This window comes from Numenius arquata, chromosome 9, assembly GCF_964106895.1.
Source record: "Numenius arquata chromosome 9, bNumArq3.hap1.1, whole genome shotgun sequence".
NCBI classification, from domain to species: domain Eukaryota; kingdom Metazoa; phylum Chordata; class Aves; order Charadriiformes; family Scolopacidae; genus Numenius; species Numenius arquata.
This window is the reverse complement of record NC_133584.1, coordinates 18,118,838-18,144,877: the sequence shown is the minus strand read 5'-3', so window position 1 is coordinate 18,144,877 and position 26,040 is coordinate 18,118,838.

Genomic DNA, 26,040 nt, shown 5'->3' with positions numbered 1-26,040 from the left:
AATTTAAAATACTTAATTTGAAAGATATTGCAAAAAACACCCCACATTTTTTCAGACTTTTTTTTGAGCTCTGTTTTTTCCCTTCCTTTAATTAAGAATATATTAAACATTTAAAAACCTTTAGGGTTTGCCAGGCAGTTCCATCAAGCTCCATCTACCAATGAGTCCATGAGTTTTCAGTTGAGTGAAGAACGGATGAGAAATGTCAACAAGGCATTCAGCTAACAGGAACCAGGTGGTGCTTGACACAATATTTTCAAGTCATGCGTCATCGTGTTGCATTCTTGAGCTTGGTGTGACTTCCTGGGAGCAGTGCCAAGGTCAGGCAAATCATTATTTACAATTAATGACATTTTGAAGATTGTGAACTCTTAAATTTATCTTGTCCGTGTTTCTTTTGAACTAGTCTTTGTCTTCTTTTGGTTTTGACTGTAAGCTCTTTGGAACAAGGATCGCTATTTTCAGCATTTGGAAAAAGGCCAGAGTCTCCACAGACCAGCCTTCATGCCTGCAGTCACCAGGAGACAAATGATGGCTTCCCAGACAGTTGAAATGGTGCTTTCTTCTCCCCAAGGAGCAGTTTGTTGTTCTTGAGCTGTCACCCACCATAAGGTCCCTCAGTCACTCCTACAGCACAACTCAACTCTTAACTGCCTTTCTGCTGTTCCTCAACTGTTGCATTTCTGTCCAGATTAAACTCTCAGCTGCACCAGTGGTTTCTGGTGCCCCCTTCTTACTACAGGCACAACCCTGTCAAGCAGAGCTCAAGCCCACCCTTACGAAACCTCCCTTACCTGCCTCAGTCTCCACTGCAACCAGCACGGTGCCCTCTGGCAGACAGACCTAGGACCTGAGCCCCGTCTCCATCTTCCCCCTCCAGGTTCAGGGCATGGCTTAGTTTTGCAAATTCCTGCTGCATAATATCTGTAAGATGCATTTTTTTCTTATACATTCAGCCATAAAAAAACTTCACCAGCAATACATCTCCCATCTGATGCAATCTTGCCTCACAAACTCAACCTTGTTGCTCATCCCCTTTCAGAAACCTTTTTTGGACTGCTGCATGGCGTGTACCACCCACCAGCAAACCCAGCCATCCCCCACTGCCTCGTCACTCACTGATTCCCAGCTCCAGGCAGCCACATTGCTGCTTCACAGACAGAAACCTCTGTGTTTTTCCCATTCAGCTCCTTTGGGTCGATTTAGCATCTTATAATAAATATTTTTAAACAGCCTTTTGGGTTGAAAGGCTTCTTGGGTGTCTGCACCATTACTCATTTACTATATGTACTCTAAACATCCCAAACCATCAACAGACAAATTAGACTCTTATTTCCTGTGACCAGGGAAATGAACTGTATTATAAAAAAGAAAAAATGAAAAGAAAAAAAAAAAAGAAAGAAAAATATGATTGTCTCTTGCTGGAACACAATTTAAGGAACATGCAGAACAAGGAAACAAACCAAGTGGACATGTTTGGCTATAATTTCCCTAATGCATCTCTTCAAAGCTGGGCTGTTGATACGTGTTTTCCTTATATCAAGCAATATTTGAAAAACATTTTTCTCCTTGCCTTCTTCCTAAAAGTCTTCAACAGTTTGCCATTTTGTAATTATTTTGTTCTCTCCTGCATTTGTAGTATATTAAATCTCTCATTAGTTGCTTACCCACCAGGAATTGGAGGTGATTATCACTTTTTTGCTTTGAATTTATGCTTTGATATGATAATTTGCTGTCTAGATACTATCAATAAGAGCAGGAGGAGGCAGCCTAAACACCCTGGCTGTAACATGATGAAGGATTTGTGGCTCTCCTTGTCAGTTCCTTAACCATCGATCCCCCATGCAGGGGCTTTGCCACCCCGCACCTCCCCCTTCCCCTCCCCCCGGAATTATGTCGTGGCACAGAGGGAGAAGTAATTATTCCAAAACATTACTTCTAAGTTAGTGTCTAAACAGTGTCTACAGCCCATATGGGAAGGGATGGTAGTAAGGGCTTGTTTACACCCCTGAATGCCCACTTCCCTAGGAATTTATTAAGCAGTTAAATGGCACAAGTGGTTGTCAGAGCTTGTGTTTAATGTCCTGTTGTAATTCAGTTGTAACTCCACTGAGAAGGGTGTCAGCAACTTTTGCTACTTAATAGTGTATATTTGAGAGAAGATAAAGAGCTTCTTTTTCACTATAATTTATTTATTTATTTATTCAATAAAAGGCTAACGACAGACAGGTCTCCCTTCTAGCAATACGTATCAGAACTATAACCGAACAGAGGAGAAGCACCAGAGTTTTCAGTTTGCCCGGTCTTTAAGAAGATAGCCACCTTTATTCTTACAGATAATATGAGCAAAATTCAGCCATTCATCTTAACAAATGTTCACCCTACGGTGAAGGTCCCTGCACTGACCCTGTAGCTCATTTTGGTTTAGGAAGTAGCGAGGCGCATGGTGGCCCTCCTCCCAGCACATCCCTGCAAGCCCCTAGCTTTGGGCTCAACCTCACGTGGAATCTGCAGTGCTGCCAGGGGGAAGTCAGGTCTGAGCCAGCACTATGGTTACAGGGGGAGCTTTCTGGATTCAATGCAAGCCTAGACTAAAATAATTAAAGTCCCTTGTCAGCTGCATGTACAGAATGTCACTGTCACCAAAGCCAAATTCTCATAGTTTTTATAGTCCCCAAAACAGGCTGCCAACTGCACCTGAGACAACATTTCTATGACTCTCTGCCAACATTGGCAAAATAAATTCAGAAGCAAGATGATGACAACCATGAAAATTGGAAGCAACCATAAAATTCTGCCTGTTTGTATTTTTCAAGACAATTCCTGTCTGTAAAAGTTCCCAGTTCCTGGACTCCTCAGCTCAGCAGCTGCTTGCTTGGTTGCATAGCAACTTTCTCTTCTGCCTCTGCTTGCCAGAATCAAAAGGCCACGTGTTGCATAAAATAATTAAAGTATTTCTTGGTTCAGAAGGACCGAAGTTCAAGCAGGCTGGCTGGCACATTGTCCCCCGCACTGATCTCTGACTCCAGGTTCCCACCTTGACAACAAGTGATATTCATAGCACTAAAATCACAGACCTATAATTTTTTTTTCATTTTTAAAGGCACAGTATGATCCTTCCTGTCCCTAGGCATCTCCTGCTCTGAAACCAAAGGTGAAAAAGGCACCTGTACAAGATAATGATTCAGCATAAAGTAGAAGTATTCTGTTAGAAAACCTGGTTTTAGTAGCATCTTGATTAAAAGACCCAAAGCTCTCTTGGTCTTCCCAATGAGACACATGAAGGTTCTTCAATACTCCATAAAGATACAAGACCTGACTGCGATCACAAGCTCCTCTCTGGATGCCAGTCACAAAGGTGAAGGCAGTCAACCCTGAAGCCCATGAAGTACAGAGACAAGCCTGGGCTCGCAGCCCTGGCATGGCCAGACTGCAGCATGCCATAGCCACATAACAGCCCATCAAAGTATTACTGACACAGCTTTTGTTGATTTTGTTGGGTTTAGGACCAGCCTGGTTGTATTTCAGCACGTGGCTGAAGCACGGTGAGCTCTCAAGATGCCTCATCTGCTCCTTGAAGCGCTGTGCTCTGGGAGGTTGGTGGGTAAACACCACTTTGATGGCCTTTCATGTATTTTTGTGTACCTACGTGTTTCCTCCTAGGGCTGTATCCCAACAGTGGCCACGGCCTTTCCGGAACAAAGAGACCCAAGCTGTGCCCCTAGTCACTGCTCCATTTTATGATTTATCTGAAAATTGGTAAGGGTAGGCAATTATCCCAAATTCTTCCCAGCTCTCACAAGCACAGTCATCTTTAGGAGCAGTCCAAATTTCAATAGAAAAAAAGAGATCATCCTAAACAGAGACTTTTTTTACAGGATCTTTAGGGCAAAAATCTGCACAAGCATAAAACGATAACTAAGTGCCTTTGACGGAAATATGCAGATGCATCTATGCAAGGACTCAGCCTTGCTGTCCTGTATTCCTGCAGTTCCCAGGGAACGGGTCCATGGATTTAACACAGTCGTGCTCTCATGTAATTGGCCTTACAATTAAAATCTCCCCACAAATTTTTTAACTCTCATACTTTGCAGAGCACAATATCAGCAGAAAAGAAATCACAGTGAACGGTAACTCCATACCTGTGGAGCAAGTCTGAGCCATCTGGGCAATCCAGTCTGGTCCGTGCTGTGCTTTTGGGCCAGACCATCCATCACCAGCACCAGTGTTTGCTGCCAAGTGGCAAAGAAAAGCTCTGGCCTAGCAAGAAACCATAAGAGCTCACATCAGCCATGGTCAATCCTCACTGCTTCATTGAGGTCAGCTGGCAAATATGGCTTCCCATGCTGCCTACATGAACATCACACAAAACCTCAGCAGTCCAGGGAAAGCTTCACAGTGGATCAGCCAAAGTGCCCGGCACACAGCTTCTGAGCATCCTGCTGCTCCCTACCATCCGAGCCAGAACTGCTTCTTTTGTGTCTTTTGCCCCTTGCAAAATTCTGCACCACAACCCCCCCCATCCTCCCCCAGTTCTTCTCTCTGAGTCCAAACCGCTCGCTCAGATGTAACCACCAGAGGACAATCAGCCCTATCTTACATCTACCCGTATCCACCAGTGCAGGTGCTATACCAGCTTCAGAGGAGTCACGCTTAATATACATCACCTTGAATGAAAGGAGAAAATCTGGCTATTTACATCATCCATCCCTTTCCTTAGCACATAAAAAGCTGCTGACCTTGCTGGAAATATGTGGAAATCCTTGAAATCCCAGATTTAAAACACCTACAAGCTTCCAAAGATGAGCCCAGTGTTAGATTTGATCTGAAATATGCAATGAAGAAAAGAAGGGCAAAAGCTCAGATCTATCTTCTTAGTCTGTGTACGCTGCTAAAATACACATTTTTGAAGACTCTGTTTGCATGTTTCATCCTAATTCTGTTGCTCTTTTGGACATGAAAGAGATGTAAAAGTCTTATAAGAACACAATCCTCAAGAGCTGCTGCTTACAAACAGCCTCCTCACTATTTTTCTTTATTGATGAGGAAACAGAAAATGCACAGAGCGCACTAGATAATTGAATTGTAATTATGTCTATTTACTTTTGACAGAACATGTAAAGAACTCTTAGATTTTTACTGTAGACAGAATAAAAATTTAAAATCCTTTATCTATTATCTCACATCAAATTACAAAAAAATTTAACAAGAACATTTTTTGTAATGAATTCAGATATATATTTCTCAGAAATCAACTGCACCAGGATTTTTATACATACATAAATATGTAGGAAAAAGGAGATCAGCATTATTCACAGGCACAGGTTCTGCAGACAGGGGCAGGTGCCTGGTTAGTGGCCAAATGCCCTCTGACAAGCCTTGCCCTTACTGCTAATACATGAACAATTCATCTCCTTCAAAAATTCTCTGAACTCATAGTGTAAAGTGCCTGCTGGATGGAGAAAAGGCGGTAATGGAAAGACCATGCTTTAGAAACACGGTTCTGATTTTGAGCGCCTGCAGTTTGCACGACCACCCACAGATGCCCCAGGTTTCCTTTCCCTGCATCTCAGTTCATTTCACTGGGGGTGGAGGGCTCTTCAGCATTTCTTGAAAAAAAGACCAGCTGCAGTATAGCAGCATCAATCTGTTAGCCAAAAGTAGGTGGTGCCAGGCTGAGCTAGGGAGAATCATGTGTCATCCCACACTTTCCTGAACATCTCTTTTGCCCTCATTTACTCCAAAACAGAGTGCCCCAGTTGGAAAGCAAAGCCCCAAAAACCAGCACCCAGAGTTAGCAGAAGGCCTTCTGAGAAGGACGTACCAGCTGAAGTTGGGAAAAAAGGCCAAGATCTGCCAAATATGGCAGAAAGAAAGGGCTTTTCACCTAAATAAAAAAAAAAAAAAAAAAAAGGGAGGGTTCAAGCAGTTTCATGCTGGACTGGGTTTTTATGCTCAGCGAGGACCCGCGTCTCAGCCCTCTGGCACGCGGTGATGTGAACATCCAAAGCAGCAAAGCGAACTGTCACCTCCTGCCACACCATTGCACGCACAGGCACCTGCCTACTCCTGCCTCTGACACCTTCCCTGGGACTCTCAGGCTCACATTTCGAAGGGAATTACATTTTTTGACATTTTGCTCATTTTGCATTCTTTCTTTTCCATTCTGCATTACTATGAGCAATCACCAGTTGTTTTCAGGTTTGTGGGGTTTTCTTCAATTTAGCATGTAATTCAAGACTTTATACATTGTTGTTTGACTACATCCAGGCCACCTCCTTTCAGCTGGGGAAAGGGGGGGCTTCAGCCCCTGCTCCTGTCTGCATTACAAAAGGGAAAAGTTGCATGATGTGGGGCTGATAGCTTCTTCCCTTAGAAATACCCAGGGGTGGGTGGAAACCTGAAAGGACAATTGCTTTATTTGCCTTTTCTGCTACCTTTTCCCCTTACACACCACAACAAATTCCAGGGAAAAAAGTACTCTCAAGCTCTCCAATCCCACAAACATGTCTTCAAGCCTGTAAAGACTAAATTTGAAGAGGGAAAGGGCATAGACAGGTCACCCACCCACCTTAGAGCAGGTACAAAGCTCCGCCTGGAAAAGCCCAGCTGACCTAGAACAACCAACATACAAGAGGAGTAATTAGATACTGATAGATCTGCAGGTACCTTCTCAGCTCCTCTAACATATCTTTCTAAATAATATCTGGAGACCAAAGCATGTATTTGTACAGGGCATCAGTAATAGGCAATTTATATGTATGTGTGTGAAGCTAAATACATGTGTTAATTAGCAAGTATTGATTTTAGAGGGAATTAGGTATCTAAACATTTTTTAAAATCTGGTTTCAGCTGCAGGGTGTAGCAATATTCTGTTCTAAATATTTAGCAATGCATAAAAAGGCTGGTTCCTGACCACCCTGAGGACACAGAGACGATTAAAGATTATCCCAGAAACAGTTTGTTTCATTAAAAGCCAATATGCTCCAAAAGATTCTTTCCACCCACATTTCTTCCCAACAGTCTGACACCTATAGAGCGTTAAGTGCTCACACAGAGTGGGCAGGAGGCTGGCTGCAGTTTCTTGAGCTCAGCGTTCAGATGAAACTGTTATAAAATTCTTCAGTCATCCTTTCAAATTAAAAAAAAAAAAAAAAGTAAAAAAATACAAATGTCTTTCTTCTCTCTGTAAGGCTTCCCCACTCAACAAAGGTCTTGGTCTCCAAGTGCTGATATACCTTTCCTCATGTCTGCAGAGTGACCTGCTGTCCCCATGTGCTCCTGGGCTTCCCATGCCCTCAAGTTCCCTGTGGGTGCAAGAGCTATTCAAAGGGATTCGGGGAAGCACAGCCACAGTCTGCTCTCATTCACTGCCTCGGAGGATGCAAGGATGTATTTCCTCCATGCATCTTACATTACTTTGGAAACTACATGCTGTTTGATGGAGATCTACACACAGCCAGGATATTTCACTCATATTTTGAATTTGCCTTAAGTCCTCCTGTTACTTCATATAAACACTAGCATGATCTAGTCTGAGATGTGCTACAACTCCTGCTGGTTAGGCCAGCTGTGCCTAAAGCAGCCCACTGCAGGCAGAGGTGGGGAGACACTCAGGCTAAAGAAACGGTGAAGAAATCCTAAACTTTGGCTCTTCAGCTGGGTAAAAACCACCACTGAGCAATTTGTATTGGCCCAACGTACTCAGATGAGCAACTCCTCTGTGCACACAGCCTATCTGAGGAAGAAAAGAGGTTGTTATTCTGAGGAAAAAAAAAATACCATATATTCTTTCTCACCCTCCCCCCAGGCTCATCCTGGAGCAGAACTGCCTGGTTATGGCTGCTCAGGATCCGCAGCCGTTCAGGCTCTGGGCAGCAAGTCGAGCTCGGCTCCTTCTGCCGCCTCCCTGCTGAACCCCCTAAAGACCCCTTAGAGAGCAGTGCAGAGCCACCACCTGCTTTTGCCCTTCAAACATACATGCAACAGCTAATTGGGGGTATCACCCTCGTTTCATGGGGAGTTCAGGGGGCTTTCCTGTACGTACCTGGCTCCCAGCTCCTGCGGTGTGTGGGACCATTCATCAGAAATGACACACTGGGTGAGCAATACCAGCAATGCAACAATATCAGCACAGTTATGATAAAAGGTTCCCTCTGGCAAAAGAATCATAAAATAGGAATACGATAAACCCTCTGTTTGCTCAGAATTGTACATTGTTTCTTGCATTTTAATTTTTTAAAATGCCACTCGTAAGTACATAAACTTGGGCCAAAGTTTGTGGAAGTTAGTTTGTTGATCCTGAACAGGACTTGCTTCTGTGAAATTTTCATTGCAGCTCCTCCTACTTCGTACTAGTGGAAATAGACATGAAAATATCCATAGAAAAGCAAAGATTTCTCATGCCATTGCCCTGTCTTCTCCTCAGGGGCAAGAAACAGTCCTGCTCACCCTCTTTTGATCATCTTGCCACGACAAATCTTGGGTTTAGCTTTCTATTTCCTACTGAATAGTATATCAGCAATCCAAGACCGCACGAGAACAGAAAACTTTGGCAGGGCTTTGGTGTACTAGAATCATCATTTGGAGGGACATCAATGTAAGATCAACAGTTCTCACAGGTTTAAATGCATTTTAAAAAATCAAGCCTAAGGAATAGCAGCGCACTCACATGAAGTCCCCAGACCTCACTATGTGCTGCTGTTTCACACCATGCCCCGTGGCCGCCAGCCTCAGCCTCCCCACCGGATGGGGCTCCCTACCAAGCAAGGTTCTGCCTCCCCCTGGCACAGAGAAGCCCTCATTTTTCCATCCATTTCTCAGAAAAGAAAAAGAATTAGAAATCGGGTTGCGACCTCAGGAGGGATGGTGAAAGCTGGTGCTGCCCATATGGCTGGAAACTGGGGCTGAATGAAGAAGTGCAATGACAGGAGGAAAGGAACCTTTACACGTTTTCCTAGCAATTTCTCTACACCTGATAACTTAAAATATGAATGACAGCAATGCTCTAAATACATCCTTGTAACACACCCCACAGAAACGTGCCAGTGGTCCTCCACCAGAAAGACTTCCTGCCTTTAAGCTGTTTGAAGCTTCCCTGGAGGTGTCATTTAATAGTGATAGCATATCTGTGGTTACTGCGTACTGCTCAGGGGAGTGCTGTATACAGTGCTATTCTTCTGAATAAAAAAAAAAAATATAAAAATATTCAACACAAAAACTTCAAAACAGTCCCCCAAACAGTTTGTGAGCCTCTGGCTTTAGCAGAACACAGGAATCAATCCCAAAACAAAATGGTAACCCTGAAGGCTGCTTGACACAAGACTGTGTTTAGAGAGTGAAATGAAAGCGCTTGGATTTTTAGAGCACTGAAGAATACGGGGCAGGGGAGAAATTAGGGCCATTGAAAGCTGTGGGAGATCAGCACTTCTGACAAACAGCCGTTTTATTGCAGTTTGGGTTATTACATTAATATTCAGCCTTAAGGCCTACATTTTGTCAGCTTGTAAATAAATCATGTCTGTTAGCAATGCTCTCGTCCCACAGTGATGTTCTGCATCAGAAGCTGGTACAGCACCCAGCACAGCCTCTCAGGGAAAGTGGTCATATGCTCAGACCATAAATCCACCACATTGTTTTCAAATAGCTCTTCATTACATAAATAGAAAGATCAGCTGCCAAAATTGTCAGGCAGGTAGAAGGTTTCAACGTCCTCAAGACCGATGTCCCACCTTGTGAGAGGTACACCCACATGTCGGTGTCTGCCAGGGTTCTGCTTTACAGCGCAGACAGCAGCTGGTGGCCTCGCCAGCACTACCGCTTCCTATGTCAACGTTTCCAGAAGTATGATTAAAAGCACAATTAAACGCTAGCAGCCAAATCCTGCCACTCAGAGAAGTGGCAGGCAGTAGCAAAACGGCAACACGCTGCTTGGCTTTAGGATAAATTAATATTACAGCACTCCAGCTTTTCTGATAATTTTGTGTTCTGCTTTTGCTTCTCTCTGTCGTTTTAGGTTTCACTGTGTAACAGTTGGAAACCATACAACTGCATTACAAGATGTTGATTACTATTTGATAAAATATTCATCAAAGAAAAGCAGTAAAACAGCAGAGCTTCAGAAATACTTTCCTTGAAAAGCCTTGAAAACAAAGAAAGGCAAAACAGAATTATTAATTAACAATAATAGAATTCTTAAGAGAATAGAAACAGGCTTTTGTTCTGAAATCCTATTTGTTCTGTGTCCTATAAACTCAGATTTTAAGAGGAATGTTTTCACAGCAAACTTAAAGTGAATTGTGGTTTACATTTATGGGGCATAAAAATTAATAGACTTTTTTAATGAATGCCTTTGCATGCTCAATCACAAGAATTTTTATATCATCTTATTGTAGAAATGATAACAATTAAATGAACTGGTGCCACATCTGAACACTCACTAAGGTTCACTGAGGACAGGCTTGAGGCAGGAGAACTCCCCATGGAGCTGACCCTGCCCTTGGAGCCAGGCACAGCTTTCACCAAAGGTAAAGAAGGCTTTCATCAGAGGTAAAGGTGATTTTCATCAGAGGTAACGGTGGCTTTACCTGCCCACGATGACCATTAATGGAGCAGCTCCATAAGCTGGTGTGAGGCACTGGCTAAGGAACCATCTTGGTTTTCCAAGGGTAGGATCTGGGTCTGCAGAAGCTGCAGTGGTGTTAAGAGAGTGTGGTGAAAGGACAGGGAAAAAATGAATCATCAGGATGCATTGCACCTTTTGGGATGGGAGGTAACAGCAAACAGGGCAGGATGCAACTTCTAATTATATAAACCCTAATAATCGAGTCTTTAGGTCCCCATGAGGCTACAAACTATTCCTGTTGCCAATATCATGCCCAAGAGACAGAGAATAAAATGTTAGAGGTTAAACAATTCACTCATATCAAGAAGAAGAGACTGGGACATCTGCATTTTAAACAGTATAAGGAACTAGTCACACATAGTGCTGAGTATCTTCAGCCTTAAGTAAAGCTGAAACTTTCTGGAAAAGGTCTGAAGATCAACCCCATTTCTTATCATTCTTTCCTACAGCAGCACCATTCCTGTAACAGGGGACCAACATTGATGTATTTGCTTGGTTTTTTGGGTTTTTTTTTTTGGGTTGGTTGGTTGGGTTTTTTAAGTCTGTCAATACTGTATAAAGGTATACCAAATCTAGAAGTGGCTCAAAATCATCTGCTACAAGTACCTACCATGTTGCTTCATCATTAACTTGCATAAAATCACTTTTTTTTTTTAAGAGCTGTAAGCTAGTTCTTGTGAGCTTTGATGGACTGCATTTACTGAAGTTGAAAACTGAAGTATCCATTTTCAAAACAACATGATAATATTCCTTTGCAACAAGTGTTGCTTTCTGTTGTCTGGGTTGTTTTTTTTTTTAATGGAGACATTTATGAAATAACAGTGACCTTTGATTATCTAACACTCCGAAATGAAAAACATAGTCATTTTGAGCTACAATGGACAGAGAGAAATGGGCGAAGTGGAAGGACAGAGATCTCCACATAAATAACTGCATTAGTATTGTGAAATTTAGCGTGAGTCCTAACAAAAATCTAATCAAAGGCAGCTTTATAGAGCTGAAGTAAAATCAGCACACATATAAGTAAAACGAAGTCACCACTTGTTTTAATAGTTACAGTCCACAACCTCTCCTGATATTGCTTCCAGGAATGATATTTATAAATTGGCCCCACTCTCTGGCTGTAGGAAGGGGGGAGAGAAGAGCAGACATGCTCTGATGTGCCTGTTACCTCTGCTGGTTTGGAGAAGGGGGAATAACAAGGGAACAGACACTGCAGTCATTTTTCTTTCCTTTTGCAACACAAAATAGCCATTTTTAGCATTTCACCTCTGCTTTTCTAAGGAATAATTTTAAAAGCTCACTGTTTTTCTACAAATTTTAAAACACTGCCTGAGCTTCACAGAAACAGTGGAAGGGCCCCAGTCATCAGTCTCTGTTCACAGAAGTATCTCTGACTCTATCAATGTGTTTATTGTCTTCCCAAATATAATATAATTTTGTTTTCATCATTAATTATCCAGCCTGGTTTTTGTTTTCCTTTTTCTGCCTTGCATCAAGTATCTTTAATTTGCCATAATTTGCTGTCTTCCTGGTAGCCTTTCTAATAATCCCAGGAGAGGTCCCTCATTAATTGCTTTCAGTGTATGGATTTTGATACCCTTCCTGCAAACCCATTTGAATTAATCCTGCTCCTGGATCCTCTTGTTAAGTGATAAAAATCAAATACATATCAATTATCCCAAGCATAATTTGCCCAGTTGTAGCTCTGATTATAGACACAAGCCATTTGAATTCCTTTTGACACCAACCCAGATGCAATCCTCGAGAGTCTTTGACCAGGGGCAGGATGAAAGACACACAGGATCAGCATTTTTTCAAGGTTAGGGCCAGTGGACAAAAAAAATCCAAAACAACCACCAAAAAAACCCCCAACCAAAACAAACAAACAAAAAACCAAAACAACTAAAAACCAAACAAAAACTCCCAAACAAAACCAAGTCCAGACAAAGAAACAAAAATCTCTTTTGCACTTGCCCATACTCCTGATGACTTCAGACCTCTGCAAGATGAGCAGATAGCAGTGTCTTACCCCCGACTTTCAGTGGCCTTAAGCCCGGCTCCCCACAAGGCTGTTTCCCCAGTACACTGTAATGAGCTAACAGGGACAATTCCTGTTGAGTTCAATTCCCTCACAGAGAGAACTTCCATCTGAACCATGCCTACGTAACTCTGCTGAACAGACCCACATCAGCAGCACCTGTAATCACAGGTTCTCACACAGAAATGGTCCCTGCAACCATGGACCTTACATAGCACCTTGGATGTCTGCCACTGTGGTCCTGACCCTTCTCACAGGGGAATCAATCCGGAATAGCTTCCGTCAGGAGATATATTTCAATAGTAGAAAACAAGGAGATATCTTACATCATCTTAATTTCTGTCTATGACTCAAATACGAGTGACTTTGTGTTTCCCTATGTATTACCTACTTTCTTAGCTCTTTGCATTTATGGGGGTTATGATTAAAAAGTCAGGTTACATCAACCATCCCCTGTTATCCTGTTTTTCCCAATATCAGAAATAAAAGTAATGCTATTTGCTCATCTTGCATCTGTACTGTTGAAATGCATTGTAGCATACACCTAAATATTGGGCTGAAAGTTTAGTATAAGACTTTCTTCAATCATATTGGCTCCACTCCATTAACCCAGTACTGGGGCACTGTCAGTGGGTACACTGCTACTGTCAGGCACTGCCGTCTTCACATGCAGAATACAAAACTTACCCAAAATTAGACTGGGGTCTAAGACAGCAGCCAAAACAATCCACCTTAAAATTTTCTGAGACATGTCAGGCTACTGTAAATTATGTCCCTCTGTATTACTTGAATTAAGGTTTTCTGATGATAAATAATATAGTCTTACAAATTTAATTTAAGTCCATACACTAAGTGCCCATAGAAGTGCACCAACACTAGTTATCTGCCAAATCAGGGAGGAAACGGTCCTTTCCCCATTCTTGACATCTCCCAGTTCACCAGGTAAATGAAATGCATTGTTACAATCTTCTTTTCAGCTGTGCTGCATGTATATAACATGGCATTTCCTTTTCTTCTTTCCTAGTTAAATGTTTAGCTTAATAGGTCATTAAAAAAAAGCATCAAAGAAATTTATGGAGGCAGGCAGGTGGCACCATGTGACACAGCAGTGACACTGTCAAATCACAGAATCATAGAACAATCTAGGTTGGAAGGAACTTTTAAGATCATCGAGTCCAATGATCAACCTGGCAAAAACCATCACTAAACCATATCACTAAGCACCACGTCTACCCGACTTTTAAATACCTCCAGGGATGGCAAATCCACCACTTCCCTGGGCAGCCTGTTCTAGTGCTTGATAACCCTTTCGGTGAAGAAATTTTTCCTAACATCCAATCTAAGCCCCCGCTGGTGTAACTTGGAGCCATTTCCTCTTGTCTTATCGCCTGTTACTTGGGAGAAGAGACAGATCCCCAGCTCTCTATAACCTCCTTTCAGATAGTTGTAGAGAGTGAGCTGCCTTGCTGGGGCAGGGAAGAAAGTGGGACTCGGCCTCTGGTTTTGTCAGCTGTAATCAATACATCACATTTTTACATATAACCTGCTCTGCAAAAGTCTGTTTGCACCCAGACCCTGCTCTGCTCGGTTGTACAGGTAAATCCAACTGTAGGCAGCTGTGCTGGTGCTGAGGGACACCTCCAGTGTCACCCTGGCAGGTGCCCATGGGCTCAGGAGGCTCTGAGCACCTGGAGAGGGCAGCATGGGAGCTACCAAAGCAGGCTGGGGAGCTGAACCATCTATGAATCTCCTGTCCCACCACAGAGGACAATTCCTTGTTCTGAGATCTGCAACTCTGGAAGGCAATGAACTCCATGGGAAAAATTACTCAGGACAGAAATATTACTCCACGGCTCTTTACAGACCTTACGAGCTCTGCAGCCGTGGGCAGGCACGCTCACCTGGAGCTGGCCTGGGCAGCCAGGGGAGAGTCCCAGGAGGGATCCGATCCCCCTCCAGCTCAGGGAGAGCAAAGAGCCGCTGCCGCCAGCGGGGACAGACCCAGCAACCTCCCTGCAGCTCCTCCAGACGCTGCCGGCTGGGGCTGGCGGAGAGAGTACGTGTCCAGCCGCTGCTGCTGTCTATTCCAGGACTGCAAAAGGTACAAATCTGTTTCAGTAACAGCGATGTTGGCAGGCGAGAGAGGCAGCTCCAGTGTGCTTTTTTATACATACATATTTTGGACTCCCACCGAGAGTTATTAGTTATTAAAAAGCAATCAAATGAGGCCGGCTTTGGAGTACGTTTGTTAGCCATATGATATCAATTAAGCCCCAGTCTCCTGACTGCAAGGAATTGACATTACCTCATACACAAGCAGAATTAAATTCCTTCTCTCCCTCTCCCCCTCTTTGAAGTTGGTAATGACAAATATCTCCCACATTCCTGGGGAAAATGTTGCAGTTATCCTGAATATGTGGATGCCTACCTTTGTAATTAATAGAGCTATGTAGCAGCTCTCGCATCCAGCTTTTGCTGGAGAATGCAGCAGCAGAGAAGTATTTGCTTGGCCGTACAGTGCTAAATAACATGGTCCACTGAACAAAGCGGGGCCACTGAGCAGCTGCCCATCCTGTCCCAAGAAGACTCACAGGTGAGACATTATGCTGCTTGTTAATTACTGGAGAAAGCCAGGGTTTTCTTTGCTCACAAACAGTGGGTTCCACTAAATGCAAACCTGCCTTTTCTCAATGCTTGGCAAAGCCTGGCCCTGCAAGCACTTGCTCCCGTGTTGTGGGCCGCGGCAGCCACACTTCTGTCAGTAGCATCAGGTATGGAAGCTGACTGCAGAGGTGGACCAGAGACCACAAATAGGACACTGAGCAGGTAAAATGTAGCTGCAGCTTTTGCAACAATGAATAACATTTATATCATCTAGTAGCTCCTATAGACCTCTGAAATTAGTTGAGTTTCCACCGTCTCATATTGGAGAAGAGTTCGTGTCTCAAACACCACAGTTGACATCCTCTGGAAACTCTAACAGAAGGGTTAAAACTTGTATTGGCAATGTGATGTTATTTTAACAGATTTCTGCATCTCCCAGATAAGCCTCATTTAGATTTCACTACAGATTTTACAGTGTTTGCTTAACATGCATGGCCTGGAAATGCTTCTGTGATACCAAGCATCAAGATGTTTCCTTCTGGTACCCCTGTGGTTGTCAAACTGTCCTCTACGCACCTAGCAACCAGTCCAGCAAAGCAATACAAAAATCTACATAGAATATTTTGTAGACAAAAGAATTGCTTAAGTGAATACCATATTTCCTTTCAAAGGCAATTTTATCTCTTTTTGACTGTTTTCTATCAAGCTTGCCCATTTTAACACCAATGTTGCAATTTAAGACTGAAACGGGGAGAATACTTTTGTCAGTCAAGTTGGCAGAAGCTTTGTATCTATAGTGCTATGCAAAATACATATGCACAACTGAGTGCAAAATCACAGACAATTGCCAAAACAATTGAAACTAATATATTCCAGATTAACAGCTCTCTTGCCAATTAGTGAAAAAATATCCATTACCAATGACAATGGATGAGGTGGGTTTTTTTCATAGTTATGTCAAATATACAGATATTTTTATGAGTGAGAAAACTACCATAAAAAAACCTGCTATAAAACATTCAAGTTCAAAATGTAGATATTCAAGGTTATGAACTTTGGTTTTAAAAGCAGACTTGTTAAAAGTAATGAAGCACTGTGGAACATTTTTGTAGTTATGTAAGGAAGCTGTACTCTACACATAAACCTGTGTACCTAACATGCCCTGTAATGAGATTTTACACAAATAAATATTTTATATGTATTTTTTATGTGTACTATACATATATATTTATATAAAATGAATACTTGTTGGAAATTCTTTAGCTTCTGCACTACAGTTCAGTTAAGGCATTTTCATTGCTTTGTCTTGTTTCTATGACTTGAGACGATTTATTGCCAAGATAAACTCCTACAAAATTTTAGACAGATTTACCACACCGTAGACAAGACCTACCAATATGTCACATATTCATTATTTCCATCATCTAGGACCAGGGCTCAAGTACTGCATTTGGGATTTGTGTTGTAGGTGTACCTGGTTTTGTTTTTGGTAAAAGTGTTTTGTTTCACGGTCATAAAGAAAAGACATATTTGTAAGTGCTACGTTTCTGAGGCCCTATGGATGGAGGGATTTTCACTTCCCCTTCAGGTCCAGTTCAAGGGCTGAGGTAATATTTATGGCTTTGATAAGGCTTCACGCAACTGGACAAAAGCCAAAGATGAGACATTCCTGTCTGAAAGGAGCCAGCCGTCAAACAAAGAACCAAGACCAGAAAAAACAGGGGTCTGGCTGTTCTTACCTTCTCCTGTAAGACCTTTTGCTTTAAAAAATCTTTTCCATCATGACTCATTGAATAATGCTCACCTGCACCTCCTCCAGAACATATTCTAGGGTTCAGGTCACATCATCCTCAGAACTGGGCAAAACCAAAGGCTCCATGATCTCAGCTGTAGTTGCCGTTGTGTTGAAAGCTGGCAGAAACGAGAGGATGTGAGAGGACACCACGGTTGTAGAGGCTGCTGACACCTGCATTTGAGCAAAGGAACTGAACAAGCTCCACTATCTCAAATGCAGAAAACTCGAGTGAGAAAACCATGGAGTCAACAGGCCAAGTAATGGTATCAACAGAAAGCAGCTTCCTGCAAAGACATGGACACCTACCCCAGCTCAACTCATTATTACATTATCTCAACTTTAGGATTTCCTACTCCTGACATAAACTTATTCAAGCCAGGTCTATATTTACATTATATTTTTGGCTGGTATTCAAATATCTCCACCATCAATCTGGTCTCTCTTTCCAAGCTACATCTTGACTCCCTCATTTGTTACCTGCCTTTAGCTGTCAGAAATAGGAGTAGGGCTTACAGAGACAGCAGGAGCCTTCATGCAAAGCCCTCTAGCGTCCTCTGAGTGCTGTAATACCACACACTCACCAATGTGTACCAGATGTGTGTAATCAATGCATCTGCCATTCACTGGCAAAATAAAGCCAAGTTAAAGTTGTTCCAAATAGCCTTATGTTTGACATTTCTGAACTTTGGCAAGCTTGGCTGTTTAAAGTCAATGTAAAAAAACTTGAAGGACAAGAATATTTATCACCAAGGGGAGGTTTTTAGGAAGAATCCCCAGCCAGTCTCAGGAACCAGCATGGTCCCAACATGCACTACCTACCAGTCTCCAGGTGCTTGTGGCCACACTTCTTCTGCTGATCCTCATTGAGCATGAGAAACTGCTAACAAACCACCAGGGTTTCAAATGCTCTGGAAGACTTTAAATGTTTTCACTGGTGCAAGTCTATAGCAGTCTCTCCAGTACCAAGGCAAAGGATCTGCCCATAATGGAAGCACCATTCAAAGAGAAATATTGAGAGTTTTATTGCAACTCAGATTGAGCTTTTGGTCCCTATTTCAGACAGTACAGAGCAGAACGGAAATAAAAACCAGCCATGATACACTAAGTTTTTATTTTGGGGCAGACACAAGCACAAGGGCACATGCTCAGATGCATAAATAATGGCAGAGCAGGAAAGAACGGAGTCATTTTACCCATTATCACTGTACCAGAGCGAAGAATTGTGCTCTGGGGAGCAAACAGATTTTAAACAGCTTTAAAGATTTACTACTGATTTTAAAGAGTTGCGCAGCATGTGCATAACCTATTAACTCATTGTCACGTTATCATTGCATTCAATAGCTTAACAGGCTTCACATACAAATTAGGCATTTCCACAGAAAACGAGAACATCAGATGGTCCTGAATGAGGTAAGTAGTTTTAAAAAGATGTAAACACTCATATTTCAGGGCAGACTCGTGAGACTGGAGAAAAAAGTCCTCCAGTGGGCAGGTATAGCATTACAGGACCATCATCTGTAGCCTGGAGCGCAAGCCACTTTCAAAGACCTGACAACGCACAAAACGGACCACTGCTCTGCCTGGTATGGTAATTCCCAGTTACTGAAGGGACTCATATTACATTTTACTGTGCCTTCTTACATTTACATCTGAGAAAAAAAGAAAATAGTATTTACTATCCTTGAAGTGCACACAAGAATTTTTGGCTGCTTACCCACATAAATGTAAAATTGCACAATTTGCCTTGGGTTTTCTACTGGCATTACACTGCCCATGCCTGGCGCCTCTGAGCTGCTTCCAGACAAGAATTCCTGATTCTCTGGAGTGAGCTGATGGTGAAGCAAAGCACACTGAGCCTTGAAGCTGTGGTTAACCCATAAACAATTTTGTGAATTGCTACCACTATCTCAATGTCTCTGAAGGCATTACTCTGCAGCCCGGCATCATTGTTATTACCTTATCTCTGATAACATCTAAAACCCAGTACCTTGAAGCCAATTTATTCACACACTTTTATTTGGGCCCACAGGCTATCAACCCAAGGGTTGAAAATCAGAGGTGGGACTAACCTAATTAAACCTTTCTTTTGCCCTCCTTAGCAAACATCCTTTGATACTAGCACTGCAACCAGCCCATCCAAAGATGTTTTGAGAAGGAAGCAGGAATGGAGGTCTGCAAGAAGCCTTTAACTCCCTCCTTCCGCGCACTCAGTGGTCCATCTGACCACAACCTCAGCCAGGGCTCATCTCTCCATCATTTCCTCTTTGTCACTGACGGCCTCCAACCTGCCCCCACCAAGACGGCGCAGCAGTGGCAGCGAGAGTTGCTGATGGTCCCAAGGTTGGCAGCGTTGGTGGGACAAGGGCAGGAGTTGGCTCAGTACTGTTTTGCCTTTGGCTGTTCCAAACACTGCTGGAACGTGCCCGGACATGAGCTTCACCACTCAGGGAAGCACCAAACAAGACAAGGGTGGGAAGGGGAGAGGGAGGAGGGAAGGTAATATCTATTTTTGGACATTAAAAAAAAAAATATATATATATAAATGAATCAACAGTGTTGGCAAGGAAAAATACTTGATTTGAGGTTTGCAAGAGAGCAATTATATTTTTAAAGCTGGTGTGAAACTTGCCCTTTGTCCCATTAGATCTAATCCAACACCAGCTGAAATCACTTGCCAATGGCTTGCACTCAGGCTTTCATGTAAGTCAAAACTTTACATAAAACTCACAGTACAAAATTACCCAATAGATCTATTTGTAATAAGTACCTTTCTCTAAAACGTTGAGCATATAAGCCCTTATATTTTTAGGAGCATTTTAAATGTTTACTATAAAATTTTATTATGTATTAAACTTAATTATCCAAATTAAATTCTCAATTATTGTACCTGTGCATGCTGCTTTATTTTTTGCTTCACTAATGCCAGATGGTATAGCTATTCATTTTTATTTTGAAATTTTCATTGCATTTATGCAGTTCTTTCATGTTGGCAGTGAACTAACAATAGAACCTGGTTAAGCTTTAGTAGTACTGACAGAGGCAGTGCAGGCTACATACTGCCAATCATGGCTGGCAACATGCACTGGGACTTTTTTTTGAAGAAAGGCTGCAACGATCAAACAAACAGGACTGAAAAGTACTGTCTGCTAGGACCTAATCTTGAATCAAAAGCAGATTTCCATTTTGGAGCCAAATCTTTCTTGAAACCAGGTTTTCAGAGATGAAAATATTACATCACCTTGGGGGGGAAGGATACAATACGAAATTTTAAGGCAAATAAGCTTTATAATTTGCCAAGCATATGACTGCTGACGATTAATTTTATTTATGCATTTAAGGAACATCTTTTACATTTTTATATCACGCATAATAACCTCCTCCCCCTATACCCTGAGCCTCCATGGTATTAAACTACTGAAATAGTAAGTTACATTCTTATTCTTTTGAATTGAAAAATGACTTCCCTGTTTGTCTAAACATTGTAACAGGCATATATTTCTTGGTAAGCTTAATGATGAGCTCTGCTAGCCATACAAATAATACAAACATAATTCACTGCAAAGATATGCCCCTTTCAGAGAACACTTCATTTATTCTTTGGAGTAGCAAGGAGCTGAAAATTCCAGGCATGAAATCATGTTTTCCAGCTATGCTTTTTGTTATATTTATGGTCTCTTTGGTAAAATCAAAGGAATGCACTTCTGTGTAATGGGGCATAGTTTGAATGGCACAGTAACCATCATGCCATAAAATTTAGAGTTGGGTTGCTTGATTACAAAAGCAAGTCCTCACTTCAGCCTTTGCACAATGCAGCTGTTTAAATCACTGGGAGTTTAAAATTGGAGTCACTTGAGAACTAAAATTGCATGTGATGGCAAAATGGTAGAAGATATTAAGTCTGGACTGCCAATTTCAGAGCAATTTCTGGAAGTCTGAGAGCTTACTGATAAAATTATGGGATGTAGAAGACACAGCATTCATTAAACGAATTTTCTTTTGCTTGCATCATGAGGTTTTCTCTCTTGGAACTTCACTGTGGGACTCCTTGAATTTAGAAACAGGTACTAACAAATGAGAATGGGATAATGATTTGAGGAATGGAGCCTTTAACTTCTGCCATTCTTCTCCTGAGATATGCTCTCTGCCACCACATATTCATTTACTACTGTGCTGGGCAAAGTCTTGCAATCCCTACTTGGTTTAAAAATGTTCACGATGTGACAATCCCACATACATTTTCAAATAGGTAACGACATGCTAGTGCAAGGATTACCCTCCTTTTCCTTTTAGGTAACATGTCAGAGTACAGCCCACCGGTCAGACACGGGACTAGGATTTACAATATCTGGTATGTACCTCACACTGACATAAGGAGGTGGTGCTCCACCATGACCACCAGGCTCTGTGTGGTAGGCACCAGAGTAAGGCTTTTCCACAGGTCTCCCACCTATTTTTTTATGCTTACATTTATCTGTACCATGGCTTAGTTTTGACAGCGGAGCCACCTCCAATGGCATCATCTCTGGCAGGCGGACAGGGAGCTGGTCCTCCCCTCCTACCCCCCCTCATGTCGCCCTCCCCTGGGAGCATGCAGCAGAAAGACCTGGTGAGGTCACACCTCATCACATGCTACAAATTACAATAATTGCATTGTTATAATAAACCACAGGGGCTTTTTTACTGTGTTTTTCATCCTCCTCCACAGAAGAGCCCAAACCACGTAAACTGCCAAGGATGCCCAGGATGACAAATATTGTGGCTCAATAAAACTCAATAAAAGCAGGTTTAATAACGTGCTTTTGCTGCTTTTCTGAACTACAAAAAATAAATAGCCCTAAATCTTTTTTTCAAGGTAATTCCCAGATTTCCAAAAGACAGTTAAGACAAGATTCCTTCACCCAAATATTACACACTGACAACAAACTCAATACTTTGAGTTTTATCAGAAATATGTAAGAAAAACGCTGTGGCTACCAGTACAGAGTTAAGGTCTAACCATTGTTTCCTTTGGGTGACATCTCAGAGACCAGGTCTCCTGTCGAAATATTGGTTACCTCCCATGCAGGGAGGTTTCTGCTGTGCAAAAGCCAGTGCAGAATCTGTCCTCCATCATTCCTCAAAGCAATTCACACAGTTTCCACAGGAGAAGCAGTTTAAGGATTACCAGACACCATTACAAGTCTGCTTCTTCTGTTCTCCTATACTACTCAACCCTAATCTCTGTTGCCAAAAACATGTCAGTAAATTCAATAGCTTCCAAAAGCCTGTGATAACCGTGTGACACCTGCAACAGCACAAGGATGAGGAACAGGGCTTGCAGAGCAGTCCTCCTTTCCTTAAAACCTTAAAACTGTTTAATTAGGAAATGAGTGGAAAGTCATTGCAGAACTAAAGCATCACAGGGAAATAAGGGTACAACACTTTTTCCCTTTCAGCTATTAAATGGTGGTAGATTATTTTTTTTTCCACAGTGGCAGCTATTGTTTCTCTCATTTTTATTATATCTTGGTGTATACCAGTTCAGCCATTTTGATTTTCACCTGCATGAAAGTTACATACATCTTGCATGGGCTGACATCACTTAATCTACAAGATTAGAGTTAATTCTCTGTTTTACCTAATTAACTCTGCTAGACTGATCACACTTACTTCTCTCTCTGGCTAAGATGCATGCAGCTGCTCATCTAATGCATACAAATTATCTCATAGCCTAGTTATGCTGCTGACACGAGGTCATGAAAAATGTGCCAACAAAACAGAATCCCTAGCGCTCCAGCAGACAACAACGAACCTCATATTTCACTATAACTTGGCAATTAAGTCGGAAGAAATACCTCAGGAGAGGAGCTGTTCTCCAGGATTTCAAGCAGAACAAACCACTGCTGATGAATTAGCTGAGACCCACTGCAGCGCACAGGCAAAATGTGAACCATGCTGAAACTCTTTGTTCTTAATGTTTCTAATGGCATAAATTAGGATCTCTGTAAGGCACAGGGATTGCGGTGACCTGCTGCATGAGACCGTGCTGCCTTAGGAAAGCTCAGCACAACTCAACATCTCTTCATCCTGCAGACAGATGAAGGCCCATCAGCCCGCCGGGCACCCTGGCCCATGGCTCAGCCAAGCTGCAAGAGCAGCCCACAGCCAGCGACACCAGGGCTGTCCTGGCCTCATGTGCCTTCCTGTAGTGCCCACCAGTGGCTGCTGTTCCAGAGACGCATGTGGCAACTGGGACCAGTCCTGTCCCATGCCACCATCCTGACATCAAGACTTTGATGACCTGAGGTGGTACAGACGTGGTTCCCCTGCTGCATGCACACCAGCAGAAACCTGTAGCGAGTCAATTAGTAAACACTGCGCAATTACTGTTGGTCATCCTTCTGCAAGCTCCAGGATGGAGACCATGGCCTTTCCCCCGCTGCTCAGCACAGACTAACACACTACTGTATAAATGCTTCCACAACACTGGCAGAAAAAGATATATTTTTCTGACAGGTCACACAAACGTAATCAGAGCACGCTACCTGCAGAAGACACTGCGATGGCCCAGGAAGCAGAGCAGCGTTCATTGGAAGTGACAGTGACCTCTGCCCAGGGACACGGAGGACAGGCAAAGCAGGACGGCTGAGCCACAGCAGAGGAGCGGCTGTGGGGATTGCGCAGCTCCTCCCACAGGAGACCTGGCTCCAGCTTGTCCTGGGCCATTCCTTTGCTACCAAATAGCAAAGACTATTGGAAACAGGGAAGGGAGATGAAAACTCCTTTTCTTTGTGTGGCCAGAGTTGACTCAAAAAACCACAAAGAAATCCACCTGGAAACCCCAGAGAGAATCAGGTCCCAAACCATTCAGGAGAGCCTGGGTAGACGTGAAGCACAGTCTATTAGTGAAGCACAGTCTATTAGTTAAGCACAGATTCAGATTTCACCTGTTTCTGCATTGGGATAGGCCTGACATCTTTTATAGATATAAAAATATCCCACAGTTGACTATATCATCATTTAACCTCATTTTTCCTTTCTAGAGGAGTTTCCTTTGAAGTTCCTCTGTGTATTTCATTATTGTCCGGGGATCTGGAGAAGCTGTTGTTACTTGAAACCACCAGATCTGGAATCCATTAAAGATGAGACCGAGCCAGGGAGCACCAGCATGGTACTAAGCACTCAGCCACAACAATTTAACCCAACTGTGCAAGAAAACCTTGATTAATTATATCCTCGGTAATTATGTCTAAAACTATTTCTACTATCTCTAAATGAGAGGTAACTAATTTGAGATAGCAATAACTTATTCATTCATATGCACATGACCCATATCAACTTTGAAAAATTACTCACTTTCCAAGAATGAAATCCTCTCCTGTCGATCGTTCTCAGAAAATCTATACTGCCCACAGAAAAACATACCAGTCACATTACACATTATTCATGGGATTATAATGTTTCCTCTCCTTCCAAGAGCAATACAATTTACAGGAAAATAACAGAGAATGTAACGCATAATGCAAATCAAAGCATAATAGATAAAAGTTCTCTAGTACTATCTTCCCACTCTGATGGTGGAAGTTGGGAGAGAGATGTTCCAGTCAGCACAGTAACAGGCCCCTCGTGAAGCGACGCATGGATTCTGTACCACACAATATGCACAGTAATTAAAACGCACTCCTTTGTCATCAGAGCTGGGCTACTTTCTAATGGCATGTTTTCCATAGGTGTTTCCACCGTGCCAATGTAAGTGCACAAACAAGTCACTGTGTTAATATGTCAGCAGTTTTTTCCTGATGAGAGAAGATTACCAGCCTTTTCACATACAGCTTCCACCACAGTCATTAAAAAAAAAACCAAGGCAAACACACCCCAGACACCCCCTCCCATCTTTCTAGCAGGAACTGAAAATCAGGCCTATTGCCTACACTATCTCTTGCTAAAAAGTTGCTGTGCCAGGCTCAGGCTTCATCTCCTTAGGCAGTTAGCACAGCATTAGGATTATCTTCAATTGCCCTTCCAGGACCTGCGCTGTAGATAGAGATTGTCACTCCAAGTATTTTTAATGCTCCCTCAGCTGTACATTTGAAACCTACTTTCTCACTTCCAGTTTTTCTGAAAAGAGCTTGCAGCAAGCCACGTCTCTTGCTGAGATACAACTTGAAGCTCCTCTCTCTTTCAGTGGGGTAAACCAGGCTTGTAACTATTTGAAATGAACCAACTGATGGAAAAGGAGAAGGGACAGAGGCGGTGCCACCCGAGGCACTCACTGAGCACCCTGCCGTGGGCACGTCCCATCAGAACGCAGCAACCTACTGCTGCTGTGCACACCCTGTGAAGTCCCGGCACGGGGCAGGAGTCCAGCCCCCACAAACCCAACCACCTCCAGGCACCAGCCGTACCAGAGCATCCCTAACCCAGTCATCACTGCGGAAGCTGAGCATGTCACATTTATTCATTCCGGTGAAGACTCTCCTATCACTTAACTGTATGGGGATCTCTGCTGAACTGATCACAGAAGGCTCTCCAACAGCTTACCCTCACTCCCCAGTCTTCACTGAACTGTTTGGTTTGGGGAACCCCTTCAAAGAACAATGAATTACCCAGATTTTCACATATCCAGTTCATGCTCAACAGCAAAAACCTCCGCCTGCCCCTGCTCCATTATCCTGTAGATACACACGTTCCTGTTGGTGCCCTTCCAACCCCCAGGCAGTTTTAACAGCCTGCAGCTTTAATCCTGTTTGCAGCACATGGTCAGCACGTGCATCACATCTGTGCTTCCAACATATTTCACAACCCTTTTCAGAGAAGGCATCATAGAAGGCAGGATAACATCTCTCCAAACATACAACTATTTTCAATAAATCATTGTATCTACTTTAACAGCCCTGATCAAAATTAATTACAATCCTAACTGAAGAAATTGTCATGGCACTTCCAGTGAATTACTGCCACAGCAGAGAGGTCTTCCCAAACTTCAAGTTTAGCCTG